A 14,937-nucleotide genomic window follows, 5' to 3' on the forward strand; every position below is an offset into this window, starting at 1 on the left:
GGGAAGCTGGAGGGAAGAAAACAAGAGGGAGAAAACAGAGGGAGAGAACAATGAAGACAAGACAGAACAAGAGAGAGCTGGCAGGTAGCGGTTCTCCGGAGATTCATTAGGCTTGTCAGAAATGTTGGCTGTGAATACGCTTGCACAGCAAGATCCTCAGTGGGCACACACAAACACACACAAACACACACAGACACACCGTCGCAGGTTGCCGCAGGTGCATAGAGCTCTCATCTGCTGACAGGTAGGGATAAAAGCGCGATAGGGAAACTGATATTTGGAGTCACACTGAGAAGACAGCAGGAGTTGTTTCTCCAAATGGCTGCTGCGGGAATTAACATATCTGCCATCCTGTGCTGTGTGACACACAGCACCTCAAGTGATGAGTAAAAAATGTGTAAATGTGACTGAAAGAAGTTGATACATTTCAATTTTTAATGAAACTCCTGGTACTGTAAACACAGGAGTCTAGCTTTCCAGTGCTGCACAACATTTAGGAAGAAGTCTGCCCTGTGACAGTTTGTGCTTTAACAGGCATCTCAACATGTACACTGGTTTATCTGTACAATTCCTATTGTGAATGTACACAAATCATTACTGAGTTTGATCATTTGTCTGGTTAAATAGGGCCTAAAAGGCTGCTGAGCGAGTGCATAATGAACTGAAACAGACTGTAGCATAATATGTCAAAAATAAGCCGCCTGAACAAAAAGAAAAATGTAAACAAAAGCCTCTCTTCTGTCTTTGTCTCTCTTTCTCCTCCAGAAAAAAATCAATGAGTAAATTATCATTGTTTGTTTAAGGTGATTGCTTAGGAGGAGAATAACTAACAGATGATGAAATTACCTGAAATGTATGATGCAATCTGTGCAAGAGTCCTTTGTGCATATGATTGCATGCATATGCATGTTCGTCTTGGCACAGGAGCGCTGTGTGTCTGGGCTTTGGGCAGTGTGTAAATCTCAGCGTTTAGGTGGAAGAGAGAATCACCGTCTCAATCCCCAGCTGTCCCTGCAGCCGTTTCTCTGCCTCAACAGCCTGATCGCTGAAAATACTGTACACAGACTTATGCATGCAGACAAATGCACATACTTACTGACAATGAACAGTGATTTTGCTTTGCAGACAAGTGTCCAGTGTGTGTGAGGTGCCAGCCCCCAGATGCAGCCTCTCATCACACAGTTGGAGATGGAGAGAAACTCCACACCAGCAGCTGGAAGCTTGATGACTGTTCCATGTGTTCATGTCTCACTGGAGATCCATAAAGCTGGCCGACACAGCCCGGGATCCATCCTGTGTGTGTGTGTGTGTGTGTGTGTGTGTGTGTGTGTGTGTGTGTGTGTGTGTGTGTGTGTGTGTGTGTGTGTGTGTGTGTGTGTGTGTGTGTGTGTGTGTGTGTGTGTGTGTGTGTGTGTGTGTGTGTGTGTGTGTGTGTGTGTGTGTGTGTGTGGGACAGAGAATTGCCTGTATGTCTTTAGCTTCAGGAAAGTGTTATATTTCATCTACACCCAAACTAGCAGTGCACACTACATAACATTTTATATCATTTTCTCGGCCCCCGTGTCTCACTGCTAGTGGTCACATACAAATAGTCTTTGTCTCTCTCTAGGAAGTCTTTTATTTTGTTCACATTTGACTTGGTGTGACTGTATTTATTTTCACCTCATTTTCAGTGGAAATGATCATGCTGGTACTTCTGTTTCTCCTTTTTTTATTCTTGGGGCTCAGCTGTGGCCTCGGGATCAGGGGACTATGTTTCCGTGACAACCAGACATTATCACTGAATGCTGACACTAAAATAACAGACTGAATAATTTAGATGGATCCATTTTTAAACAGCATGTCAATTCACATCACTGGCCACAGACACCCTGCTTGGCACCCTGCAGGCAGGCCCACCCAGGCCGGGTGAAGGGTGGGGTGCGGCGGCCAAAACTAATTCAGCAAACAATCTGGCTGTTAGAGATAGAAATGTGGCTGAACAAATGTAGTGATTAAAGGGAGTTGTATAATCTAGGTCACTGTTCCCTCTTGAGATGAAAATTACTTTTAAAGTTTTGAATTAATATTTGCATCATAAAAAATGCATTGTGATGCAGTAAACATTGAATGTGGGAAGACAGGAATAAAAATATATACAAATAACTGGCCAGCAGGGACGGTGTGGGACCCGCATGTACACAAATCAGGATTTATTTACCACACCACTGAACTGAAAATACTCATTTGGTGTTTGTGTCATGAGAGATGAAAGCAGCCCGGTTTAATGGAAGTAGCACATGGCTCCATGATCAAAGTTCAGACGACGTCATCCATCAGGACTAATTTAAACGTCTGACTTTCTAATTTAACTCCGGTTAAACAAAAGACCACAGAAATTAGCATTGATGACCGACCATTTATCAGCATGAAGCATTGCTGCAATGAGATAATAAGAAGGGCTAATTAATTGAGAAGGATTTATAATGAATGTTTTATCAAGAAGTAAATCTGGGCCAAGATCTTTTCTATGTTTTATCACAAGCTTGTGAAAGAACATTAGATTGGTGCTGCAATACATACATCTGCTCAAACTAAAAGGAAACACACACAGTTCCCATTGATGGCTTATTCAGATGGAACCATCAAATATTTGCACATGTGATTCATTCTGCTTTCCCCCGGCCTGTGTGTTGAGAAATATTCAGTCACTATTGTCTCTGCACGTGTCGTGTGTCGTGTGTGTGTGTGTGTGTGTGTGTGTGTGTAATGACTCCCCTGTTATTTTACAAGCTTTCAAACAATTCACGCCCACACACACACGCCCAATCACCAGAGGGCTAAACGGAATAACGGAGCAGAGGAGGTAAAGGGTCTCGCAGGTGTCTCTCTACTCTTTGTCTCTGTCTCACTCACTCTGTCATTTGAAGTGTGTCTCGTTCTCCTCTCCACCTCTCTCTCTTGGGTTCTGCCTTCATACAATTGTTGAGCAAAAAATGTAATAGTAGTTTTAAGAACCAGGAAAAGTATCAAAACATATCAGCAAAAGCAGAGCCATGTCTTAAAAAGAAAAGTTTTACAATTTATAGTTTAGTAAGACAAATATTGGGTTTCACACTTAGAGAAAAACAGTGTTAATATTTGATTCCTTGCATCTGTGCCCAAATTGCAGTGAGTAAATACCAAATGCATAATCCTCCTGAAGACAGAGCTACTCCAACTAACACACAAGGGAAAGATTGTTTAAAATGTTTGTATCACATTCACAAAACCCTCAAGTATGTATTAAGAGAATATTAACTGACATTTTTCAATTCTACATTTCTAATACAGAGCATGAACATCATTTACATAAAGAATACCTTCCAGCTCTTCCTTTCTTCTTCTCTGACACAATATTTTGAATTTGACCTTTTTTTGTGTTCTGGGATTTTGGGGAAAGAATCCTCCTGACACGCCCTGTCATCCCTTCCCTCACACACACACACATGCACACACACACCCTCCTCTTAACCCACCAACCTTCAGGCATTGCACCTGGGTAACCCTCTTACACATGCACTCACACACACAGACATACACACACACAAAAATGTGTATACAGACACATTTTCAAGGACAAAACACACCAATGCAAGCTTACACAGTCACACAAACTGTGTGTGTGTCAAGCCAATAACATTGTATATTAAACTCGGTGTTTGGGCAGAATTTATCTCCTAACGGCCGTCCTCATGAGGTCTCACATTACGTCTCATAACAGCTCCCCCAGTATGACCACTTGGGAAATGACACACACATACATACACAAAGTGTTGAACCACTGAGACACACACAGCAGGATTGATCTTTCCTCAATAGTATTGACTAGCCTACCCCCAACTCAGACCAGAAGATACCAGCTGTGTCGAGCCATTTGCTTCCTGAAGGGCTCCCACTCCTGCATGGAAGATGAAAATAATGACGCTGCGAGCATCTTCTCTTAGAGAAATTCTGCCGGCTGCAAAAGGGCAGGAGATCCACAGGGAAACAGTTACTGCAGATGAAGGTCGCTCCGAGCCATTTGTTTTAACCCCTGCCCTGGCCATACTGGATGGGTGTGTGTGTGTGTGTGTGTGTGTGTGTGTGTGTGTGTGTGTGTGTGTGTGTGTGTGTGTGTGTGTGTGTGTGTGTGTGTGTAACTCCTCCTTTGGGTTATGCCTCGTCTGATTGGTTTTGTGATCCGTTAGTATGTCAGTAAAAATGCAACTGTGTGTCTTGTGTCTTAATTCTTCTCTCACTTTGCATTCACACACGAAGACACACAGTCACAGACTCACATGTGTAGCTGGGAGAAACATCAAGGGGATCCTATTTAAATTTTAATTTCACAATATTATTTTCTCCCCGGGACAGGACAGTTATTTTACATTATTGATAAAAGCATGAATATGTTCCTATCCCTGAGCCACAAGCCAAAAACGTGGTATGATAGTATCATGATGTAAGATTAACTGAGCTTAGCAAAGTTTAATAAACTGCTCTATTTCAGTTTGTACTTCCAGATATTCCCTACTTGTATCCTTAATCTGTCTGTTTTAAAAAGAGAAATCAGAACATATCCAGCTAAAACCTTTTATTCTCTTTAGAAACTGATTAGGCCTAAATGTCTCTGACACTGCAACTACACTCAGGATGATAAGACCAGAGAGTCCTACAGACCCAAAACCAGAGATGTTCCAGTTTAAACCAGAATTACTATTCCTTTTTCTGAGAATCTCTAAAGTTTTTACATGACACCGTATTGAATGGTGGAAACAGGACATTTGTCCCAGAATACCAATGGGAGAAAAACTAGGTCTAGAAGTTTTAATAAAAAATGCATTAGCCTTTTTTCGATCATTCTCAAAGCAACCATGATTTGATTTTATGCTGCACATGGCATGAGCCTGAGGACAGCGACAGTGAAGGTAGTTGGTAATGTTGCTTAGATGTTGGAGGTGTGCAGCCTGCAGCTCTTCATTTAACGGCTCACTGTGGTTGCTCCTGACTGTAACATTACTCCCTGCAATATCTCAAATGGATTAGCTTGTCAAAAAAGGCCTTAAATGAGCAGTCAGTGTCAGGATCACTGACAAAATATTGCATTGTATGTGACTACCTCATCATAAAAGGACTCAGATTGTAACCACAGACACCCAGTTCATAATACTGCAAACATATCAATATTGCAATACTTTCATCTGTTGGTCATAGGCTCAATCTAACCTGATTGGGCAATGAAAATGTATTAATGTTGGCTGTGTGTTTGCTTAAGCATAGTGTCTCGTGTTATGTTTACAATTGTACACAATGTTATTAAAAGCACAAATGATAGAACTGGTTTGGATGACAAGAAATTACTTTTGCTTTTGAGCGATGAATAAAGTAATTGTAGGAATCACTAGTATATCACAGAAAGGATAAGTTTCCCTGCCTTGAAAAAGAAATGTATCCTGTAACCTCTAGCAGCTCAATTTAGCTGTCCTCTATCCCTGCATATAAAATATTAATTGTACTGAAATACTTTTTAAAACTTTTGCAAGGAAACTAAAGATATGTCTGGTAAATATTCTGCATGACAGGTAGAACATTTCTGACGCTCCTGCACTAGTTTCATTTTATAGAGAAACAGAAAACCTTATGTGGCCTTGTTGGTAGGAGGCTGTGGCTCAGTGGGTTAGTGCGCTGATCTTCGGACCCAGGGAGCACTGGGGTGATCTTCCCCCCAAATTGCTCCTATGGGGATATTGCCCAGTATTTAGTGTATGTAAGTCGCTTTCAATAAAAAGCGACATCTAATGTAATGTGAGTATTAGAAGAGCATATAAGAAAAACAGAAACCCATGCATTAAGTTATTTGTTGATATTCAAGCCCCTTAAAATGTGATCATGAGTAAAAGTAAGCGAAACATACAAAACATGTCATTGTTCCAGCGTCTCTAAAATCGTTTCATGTAAAATTCAGAGATTTAAGTACTTTTTGCTCATTTCTACAAGTCTTTTTTCTTTCCTAACTCTGCTCTTCAAACACCTGATCTGACTCTTTTCTGTTGAGATTCAAGAGCAGACCTCCAGCTCTCTCTTGTCCATCTCCAAGTATGTATCTCTCCTACTCTGCAGTCTCTCTCCTCCTCCTCCTCCTCCTCCTCCATCTTATTTCCCTCTTGCCCTCTCTGTATTTTTGACAAGTTGGCACACTCAAAGGGCATTGTCAAAATGTCAAACGTTATAAAATATAGATATAGAAAGAGATGTACAGAGGCCACAGAAAAAGGGGAAAGAAGATGAATGGGGGGAATGTGTGAGTAAAAAAAAAGACAAAGTAAGAGAGTGAGAAAAAAGATATGAGCGCTCTGTGGTAAAAGACAATAAAGTGTGAAAGGTTTTTCCCTTTGTTTGATGTCCTCCCCTCGGGGGCTTTGTGACAGAGAAGGCTGCAGAGCCCCGGTTAAAAGAGAAAAAATGACAGGAGCCATTTCTCTCTTTTTCACTCTATGGCCCTTCAGGATGAGGGTTGTCTGTGAATGTAAGTGTGTCTGTAAGAGAGACAGCGAGAGACAGAGAGAGAGAGAGAGAGAGAGAGAGAGAGAGAGAGTAGGAGACAGAAAGGGAACGAGAGAGAGAGAGGGAGCCCTTGAGGTCTAATAAATCAGGCCTGCATTGAACGGGAGGGGTCCTGGAGGATCTTGCGTGGGAAGACAGGTGTCCATAGCATTCTGGGGCAGAGGTTATGGTCGGACACATCAGTCATCTCAAATAGCACGCGCACACGCACGCACGCACGCACTCACACACACACACACACACACACACACACACACACACAGGCAGGACTGAAATTACTAAGAGACAAAACCCATTTCCTCCTCTTGTACCTCAATACCATGTCACAGCCCCCTGCCTCATATTTGGTTTTGTTTTTTAAATGGGAGATACTGCTGTGATCAAATAATGAGAAAGAGCGACAACGGGAGCCGCTTCTGTAAACAGTTTACCATTGATTATTCCGCAGCTTATTGTGTTTCGATGTGTTTTCCTTTCAGTTTACAAAAAACAGCGAGGCTGGCACCTTGGCACACACAGGAGCCCCACAACAACATTAGCATAATAGTAATTCACAGGCTGGAGTTATGAAAATGGAATAAAATATTGCTGTTTTATTCTGCAGCACGCAGCAGAATTCCACTAAGACATCCAGCTATTACTTATGACAAATATGAATTAAAGACGGTATTTGAGTGTGAAAGGAATCCACACCTCTCTGCTGTTTGTGTCTGTCTTGTGTGTGTGTGTGTGTGTGTGTGTGTGTGTGTGTGTGTGTGTGTGTGTGTGTGTGTGTGTTTTGTGGAAGAGGTGTGTTTGTGTATGTATATGCATATGTGAGAAATGTGTGTTTGTAATATACACAGGAGGTCCTGAGAAATAGAGGAGTGTATATTTGTTTCTGGGATAAAACCAGAGCGGTCAACTCCCTGTCATCTGTGTGTGTGTGTGTGTGTGTGTGTGTGTGTGTGTGTGTGTGTGTGTGTGTGTGTGTGTGTGTGTGTGTGTGTGTGTGTGTGTGTGTGTGTGTGTGTGTGTGTGTGTGTGTGTGTGTAATGTTTGTGTATATCTGCAGCATGATGGAGTTTCAGTTTTCGAATCCGTAAGGGTGGAAAAGAGGATATAGAGAGAGGCGCGCAACATTCCCCTATCCGTAACCCTGAGGCACTCACACACAGACACACACACACACCGACACACACACACAAACACACACACCGACACCAACACACACACACACACACACACACACACACACACACACGTACTCACATGTAGACAGTCAAACAGTGAAGGGTCCCACAGAGTTCATAAGCTAGTGAATAATAAAAGCTCCACACTGGACCTGTCTGTGACTTGAATATGATTTTTGCTGTGTCGTTGCGTGTGTCCTCGCACATACGGAAATGTGTGTGTGTGTGTGTGTGTGTGGGTGTGAGTGTGTGCTCTCTATGGTAACTAGATGAATTATTCACTGTTTACTGATGAGGAAGCATTTAGGCTCCCAGGAGTGGTGCTCAGAAGCAGGCCTCACCTCTCTCCTCTTGCCCTCTCTCCATCTTTAGCGTTTTCTTCTCCTCCTACCCTTTTTCCCGCTCGCCCCATCACACTTTCATCATCTCTCTCCATTACTGAGGGTTAGTGGATCTAACATCACGCCTTCGTTGGATAAAGACGCTGTTGGAAGCAATACACCATAAGTGTTTCTTCGCCTTTAGCTCCAAATCTGTCTGTCTTATCCCGCTGACCTAGTTGCAAAACAATGTTCTGATGGGTAAATCTCTGTTATGAAGAACACAGTAGGAATCCATTTGCATTACATTAAGTAGAGGGATGGGATTTGGCTTTTCCTCTTTGGGGCTGCCTTAGCTGAATTAGCATCACTTCACGGCCTAGACTCAAACATACACATATACCCACACAAATCACTGGAAGCTAAGTTTAATCTTTCTCTCGCACACCCGGCGTACACACAAATGCACATGCACACATTCAAATAGGTTAAAAGACAGTTAATACACCATCTAATCAAGCTCCCATTACCAGGAGGAGGCTTTCACACATGGGGACCAAACTCCCTTCATTTAATTGGTCCGCTGAGAAAATTGCTAAGCTGTTCACATCTGCAGGGATTCGTACACACATAGCAACGCAAACACAGACACACAAAAGACACACACAAAGACACACAGACACACACATGCGGTCACTGAGCCCATCAGTGCAGAGCTCCTTGGGCAATGTGCACAGTTCCATCCTTTCATTTATCCATCCCTTATCCCCAGTTCATCCCTCGCTTTTAGCTCCATCCGTCCCATTACCACAGCCAGGGACCCCAATCCCTGGAACAGAGCCCCAAAATACACACACACACACACACACACACACACACACACACACACACACACACACACACACACACACACACACACACACACACACACACACACTCAAACGCACACAAATATAGCTCGCTTAACCATGGCCCAGCTTCAACCAAGATTTTTTTTAGCCTATCGGTATCTTTCCTGTGTTGCTTGTGGTGTTTTACTACATGTGTGTTTGTGTGTGTGTGTGTGTGTGTGTGTCCGTCTGTGTGTGTTTGGAGTTGGGTGGTTTCCCATCCGGAGCAGCCGTTGTGCTGCTTATTAAACAAAGCCTGTCTAAAGCTGTCCTAATCCTTTCCCATAGCTATCCCTGACTACACATATAGACACACACACACACACATAGATCTCTGAACAATTACTGAAGTCCAGTGCTCAGCAACACATTCTGTCCTCTGTCAACCCCAGCAGATCGAGGGAGGAAAAGAGAGAGAGAGAAGGTGGATGGACGTAGGGAGAGGGGGAGATGAAGTATTAGCTATACACACATTCACACACACCCAGTACATAGTTTCTTTAGGGTCTGGCCACTAGTCTCCCATCTGCAACGAAAGATAACCCTCGCTACCCAATAGTATGCGCAGCAGTGTGTGTGTGTGTGTGTGTGTGTGTGTGTGTGTGTGTGTGTGTGTGTGTGTGTGTGTGTGTGTGTGTGTGTGTGTGTGTGTGTGTGTGTGTGTGTGTGTGTGTCAGGGGGATTATATGTGCTTTAGAAACTCTTGCACCCAGTAGCACCAAACCAGCACCCAACCCGACTCTATCATCCAAAACTCTGCATCTTCGAATAAGTGGGGGGGCATAAATGCATCTCATAATGAAGGTCTTCTGTTTGCTGTATTTCAAACACGATATGGCACCGATTGCAGTCCTGATGGACAGGGGTTGGATGAAGAACTGCCTTCAGACTCACAACTCAAGGCTGAGTCCATCAAATTGTCTACGTCAGCTCATCTCACCCGCGCGTAACAGTTTTAGGGGATTGACCCAGCTATAAAAATGGCTGGAAAGCCAAATACCAAAATATCTCATCAATCTTTGTGTAGTGTGTGAACCTAGTCTGGCAGCCTTGAATAGGAATATTTATAGAGTCCAGGACACATTGATAGTTTACTGCTCAATAATCGAGCCACTTTCAGTCATATTAAACCAGAGGAAGTTGTACAGGTTGATCAATATGTGATATACACCTGAGTCCCCCTCAGGCTGTGGATAATAAATGGCATTTTTTATTTTACAAATGGTTAGATGAATGAGCTTAGTTTGACTAAGGGATGATGTTATGTGACTTAAGATATGGGAAGACAAAATAAAAGTCCTCCCATTATTGTTATATAGAAGTTTCATTACTGGGATTGATTGATTTTCCATGTTTTGATTAAGATTGTGAAATGGATTGATTGTTGCAGTCATATGTAAAATGATCTCACAAAAGGTATGTAGTTAAATCACTAATTCTTGAAGGGACAACTCCCTACTCAATAGACAGATTAGTCTTAAATCCCAACACTTTTATTGAATGAATTGTCTTTATTTTACTCATATTGAGTGGCATAGTTGGTGGACTGCCTGACTCCTGATAAGCAATTCATATCTAATGTTACATATAGCTGTATTTACTTAACTGTCAGCTGGTGTGTGTATGTGTGTAAATCTGCATTTGTGTAATGATGCTTGTGTGTTTGTGGCTGGGGTCACTAAATGTGTGAATGAGACTGGAAGTGTGTCCACATCTCTGTTTGTCCACAGCTGTTTGCTGTGATATTTCCAGCTCTGGTTTGTGTGAGCACACCACACAGGGACTTCGGTGATAATTGAAGCGCGTATACCCACCTCCATGAAGGTGATGTTTGTATGTGTGTGTGAGTGTGTTTTTAGGCAGACCATAGCTACATTGACAAATACAGATAATTACTTAAAAATGCATCTGCACTCTTCCTCACTTATGGAGATTACCGACTACTTTCATGCATTAACACACACATGCTTAAGTAGAGGTGATTTGACAAGGACTGGGGCTGTTTGAAGAGCCGCTTCAGACACACACATCCCAAATCATTTCAATGCATCTCAATGAAGAGTCCTCAATATGGACGCAGCTGGCAAAGACACATACACACATATGACACACTCACAGACCGCACTGGGAAAGCGTGTCTATTATGTGTGTGAGCAAGAAGAGCATGGCCACGAGCACCTCTTTGTTTCAAGACAAAGAGAGGGTCAAAAATATCATTAGTCTGAGGCGGCAGGACACACACACACACACACACACACACACACACACACACACACACACACACACACACACACACACACACACACACACACACACACACACACACACACACACACACACACACACACACACACACACACACACACACACACACACACACACACACACACACACACACACACACACACACACACACACACACACACACACACAGTTTTCCAGATGCTTATACTTTTGCCAGTAGGGTTTCTGGGCCACAGAGAGCCAATCACAGACACAGCGGAGTAAACACAGTAGGAGAAGCATCACTTCTCTCTGACAGACGTACACAAACGCAGCAGCAACATTATTTCTACCTCAAACGAAGTATATTGAATTTTTATGAAACAGGCGAAATAAAAAGCGTAGGCGAGGTGGGGGGGGGGGGGGGGGGGGGTGTAGATAACAAGGACGAGAGAGAACAAATTCAAACACATCTATTGTCCAGCTTGTACAAAGTCACCAAAGAAAGTCCTCTCTGTAACCTTGTCTTCATGAGTCAAAGCATAAATCACTGTAAATTGTGTTTGTTCACACTAACCCAACCTTGGTGTGTCGTGGAACCGTGCAGTCAGCACCTATGTGCACATAGCCGCACACACACACACACACACACACACACACACACACACACACACACACACACACACACACACACACACACACACACACACACACACACACACACACACACACACACACACACACACACACACACACACACACACACACACACACACACACACACACACACAGTGACCTGACCTCTCTCCTCTCTAAACTCCTCTGAACTGACATCAGCTTCACGTAAAGCTCTGACATCAGCTTTTAGAGGCCAGAATATCTAATAAAACCACTTTTGTGGTGGATCAAATAATTTAATAGAGCTCTTTTGAGTCAGCTGTTATTGATGCACATGAAGCGTCACCATAATGCAGCAAAAAACAACTCTTTCATGCTTTTCTTTATCCTGTCCTTCCCTCTCTCTCTCTCTGCATGACTGCATGGTGTAATCCCACTCAGGCCAGAGGAATGTTCCGGTGTTGTTCTGGTGTCTGAGCCTGTATACACACACACACTCAACACATACACTGCACAGGGAATTCAAAGGACAGCAGCTCCAAAACATGCACACAAAGCGAGGTTGCGCTACCATAAGCACCGTAGAGCGAATTGTCAGGGCCGAGTGGAAAACCACAGGAGAGGAGTGATGACAAAGAGATGTTACACCTCTCTGTCCCTCCTCCTCCTCCTCCTCCCGACTCTCCTCCCCTCCCCCATTGTTCATTCCCAGGCATCAAGGTCGGACCGTGTTACAAATGAAGCAGTCCTCCACCCCTCTTATATCCACTCCACACACACAAACACACACACACACACACACACACACACACACACACACACACACACACACACACACACACACACACACACACACACACACACACACGCAGGCTGATGAAGGCCCGCTGTTGTAGCTCACTGCTTGCTGTGACATCATTAATACGACATACTGTCCACAGTGACATCATTAATAAGAGTCGGGGTGCTGACTCTTCCTTAATGGCTCTCTAAATATGACAGGTTTGACATATTGTCCATGTGGTGGTCCTGTTTGTGTGTGTGTGTGTGTGTGTGTGTGTGTGTGTGTGTGTGTGTGTGTGTGTGTGTGTGTGTGTGTGTGTGTGTGTGTGTGTGTGTGTGTGTGTGTGTGTGTGTGTGTGTGTGTGTGTGTATACATATACATGTCAAGAAAGGAGGCCAGTGCATCCACTGGTGGCTGATTTACACTGCAGGCTGCGGTTTTCAGGGTGCAAGCAAATGTCAGCCAGAGCAGGCTCCCTGTCTTTTGAAAGCAATTAGGGAAACAGTTTCTGTCCCACCCTGCGACACATCCTCACACACATGCAGACACACATGCAGACACACACACACACACACACACACACACACACACACACACACACACACACACACACACACACACACCTAGTTTCCTTGGTTGATGGTCTACTCTGAGCAGAAGATGGATTCTGAATAATTAGGGAGATAATTGCCCAGGCAGGGGAGAAAGAGAAGATCAATGGCTGATCTTTGAGGGAGTTTGTGTGTGTGTGTGTGTGTGTGTGTGTGTGTGTGTGTGTGTGTGTGTGTGTGTGTGTGTGTGTGTGTGTGTGTGTGTGTGTGTGTGTGTGTGTGTGTGTGTGTGTGTGTTGTGTGTGTGTGTGAGATGGGGTGGGGTGGAAGTTAAGAAGGCAATTATATGTATCGATTTTTTATGTTCTTTTTAGGTGTTCCTGTTTTAGACGGTGGAAACGTCAAATCAAAGTCATTTGGCAGCACACACCTTCATTGTCAAAACAATCTCAGAAAGCGTAGCACATACACTCCAACAGTGACCTACATACATACTAAATATATAAATAGAATAAATATATATGGCCCTTATAACAATATTCGGTGATGGCAGTGCCACGGAAGTAAAAAGAAAAGTGTTTTGAAGTGGTGTGCACATAAAAGGCAACGCTACATCGGAGGAGCGTTTCATCCTGTGTCTTTGTTCAGCCTTATATCAGTGGAAACACACTTCCTTGCCTTTGTTTGGCAGATGGGGAGAGATGGAATAGCTAAAAGAGAGAAAGATGCAGGTGGGGGAAAAGTGTGGCAGGTCAGACTGCACCTGCTAAGCAACGGATATATTGTGATGGCAAGGCTTCTTCCCCTCCTGTTACACACACACACACACACACACACACACACACACACACACACACACACACACACACACACACACACACACACACACACACACACACACACACACACACACACACACACACACACACACACACACACACACACACACACACACACACACACACACACACACACACACACACACACACACACACACAGCTGACAAAAGCTTGATCAGAGCCCCCTGCTTCCTCTTAAACTTCTTCCAAATCTTTGTCTATCTCACAGTCCCGCTCCTCTCCTCGTCTCCCCTCCTTCCTCCCCCCTTCCTCGCTCAGACAAAGGTGAGCAAACGTCAGAATGACAATCAGACTGGAGCGTGCATGTAATTAGCACATACACACACATACACACTCGCTGACATACATGTTGAGTCTCCTACACCTCCCATGGCAGCCAAACAATGAGCCTCCCTGACATTCATCTCTATCATATTTATCTCCTGGCAGAGTAGAGAAACGCAGTCGCCCTGCTATCTGGGAGTTCTTTTCTTCTCATTTTCTCTGTGCCATGCATTTACATTTCAGTCCGTCAGCACACGCCTCTATTCATAGTCCCTGCATTTCGAATCATTCATTTAGTATCTAGGCTACCAACAAAGGCAAAAAACTGGGACAGCATCAATGTCATCACTATTAATAGAAGTTGCTCTGCAATGCATATTGTAAAGAGTTATTATTATAATATGGAGTGGACACAGGGGAAAAAGAGCCCGAAGAAGAAGATAAAAAGCTAGATTTAATATATCCCAAGTTGGGAAATTGTTTTGTGACGGCGGCATTTTGACAGTGAATCTACAAGAATTACAAAATGTATTAGAAATAGAATAAAATACAAATTTAAAAAATGTAATGTAAAAACAACATGTACATATTCTCAGTAAAAAGGAGCAAACAATATAAAATATTTAGGACCATCGTACAGCTCAGAGGGTAGAGCGGGCTGCCTATGTACTGGGACTTGGTCCACATGCGG

Source organism: Eleginops maclovinus, chromosome 12, assembly GCF_036324505.1.
Source record: "Eleginops maclovinus isolate JMC-PN-2008 ecotype Puerto Natales chromosome 12, JC_Emac_rtc_rv5, whole genome shotgun sequence".
NCBI classification, from domain to species: Eukaryota; Metazoa; Chordata; class Actinopteri; order Perciformes; family Eleginopidae; genus Eleginops; species Eleginops maclovinus.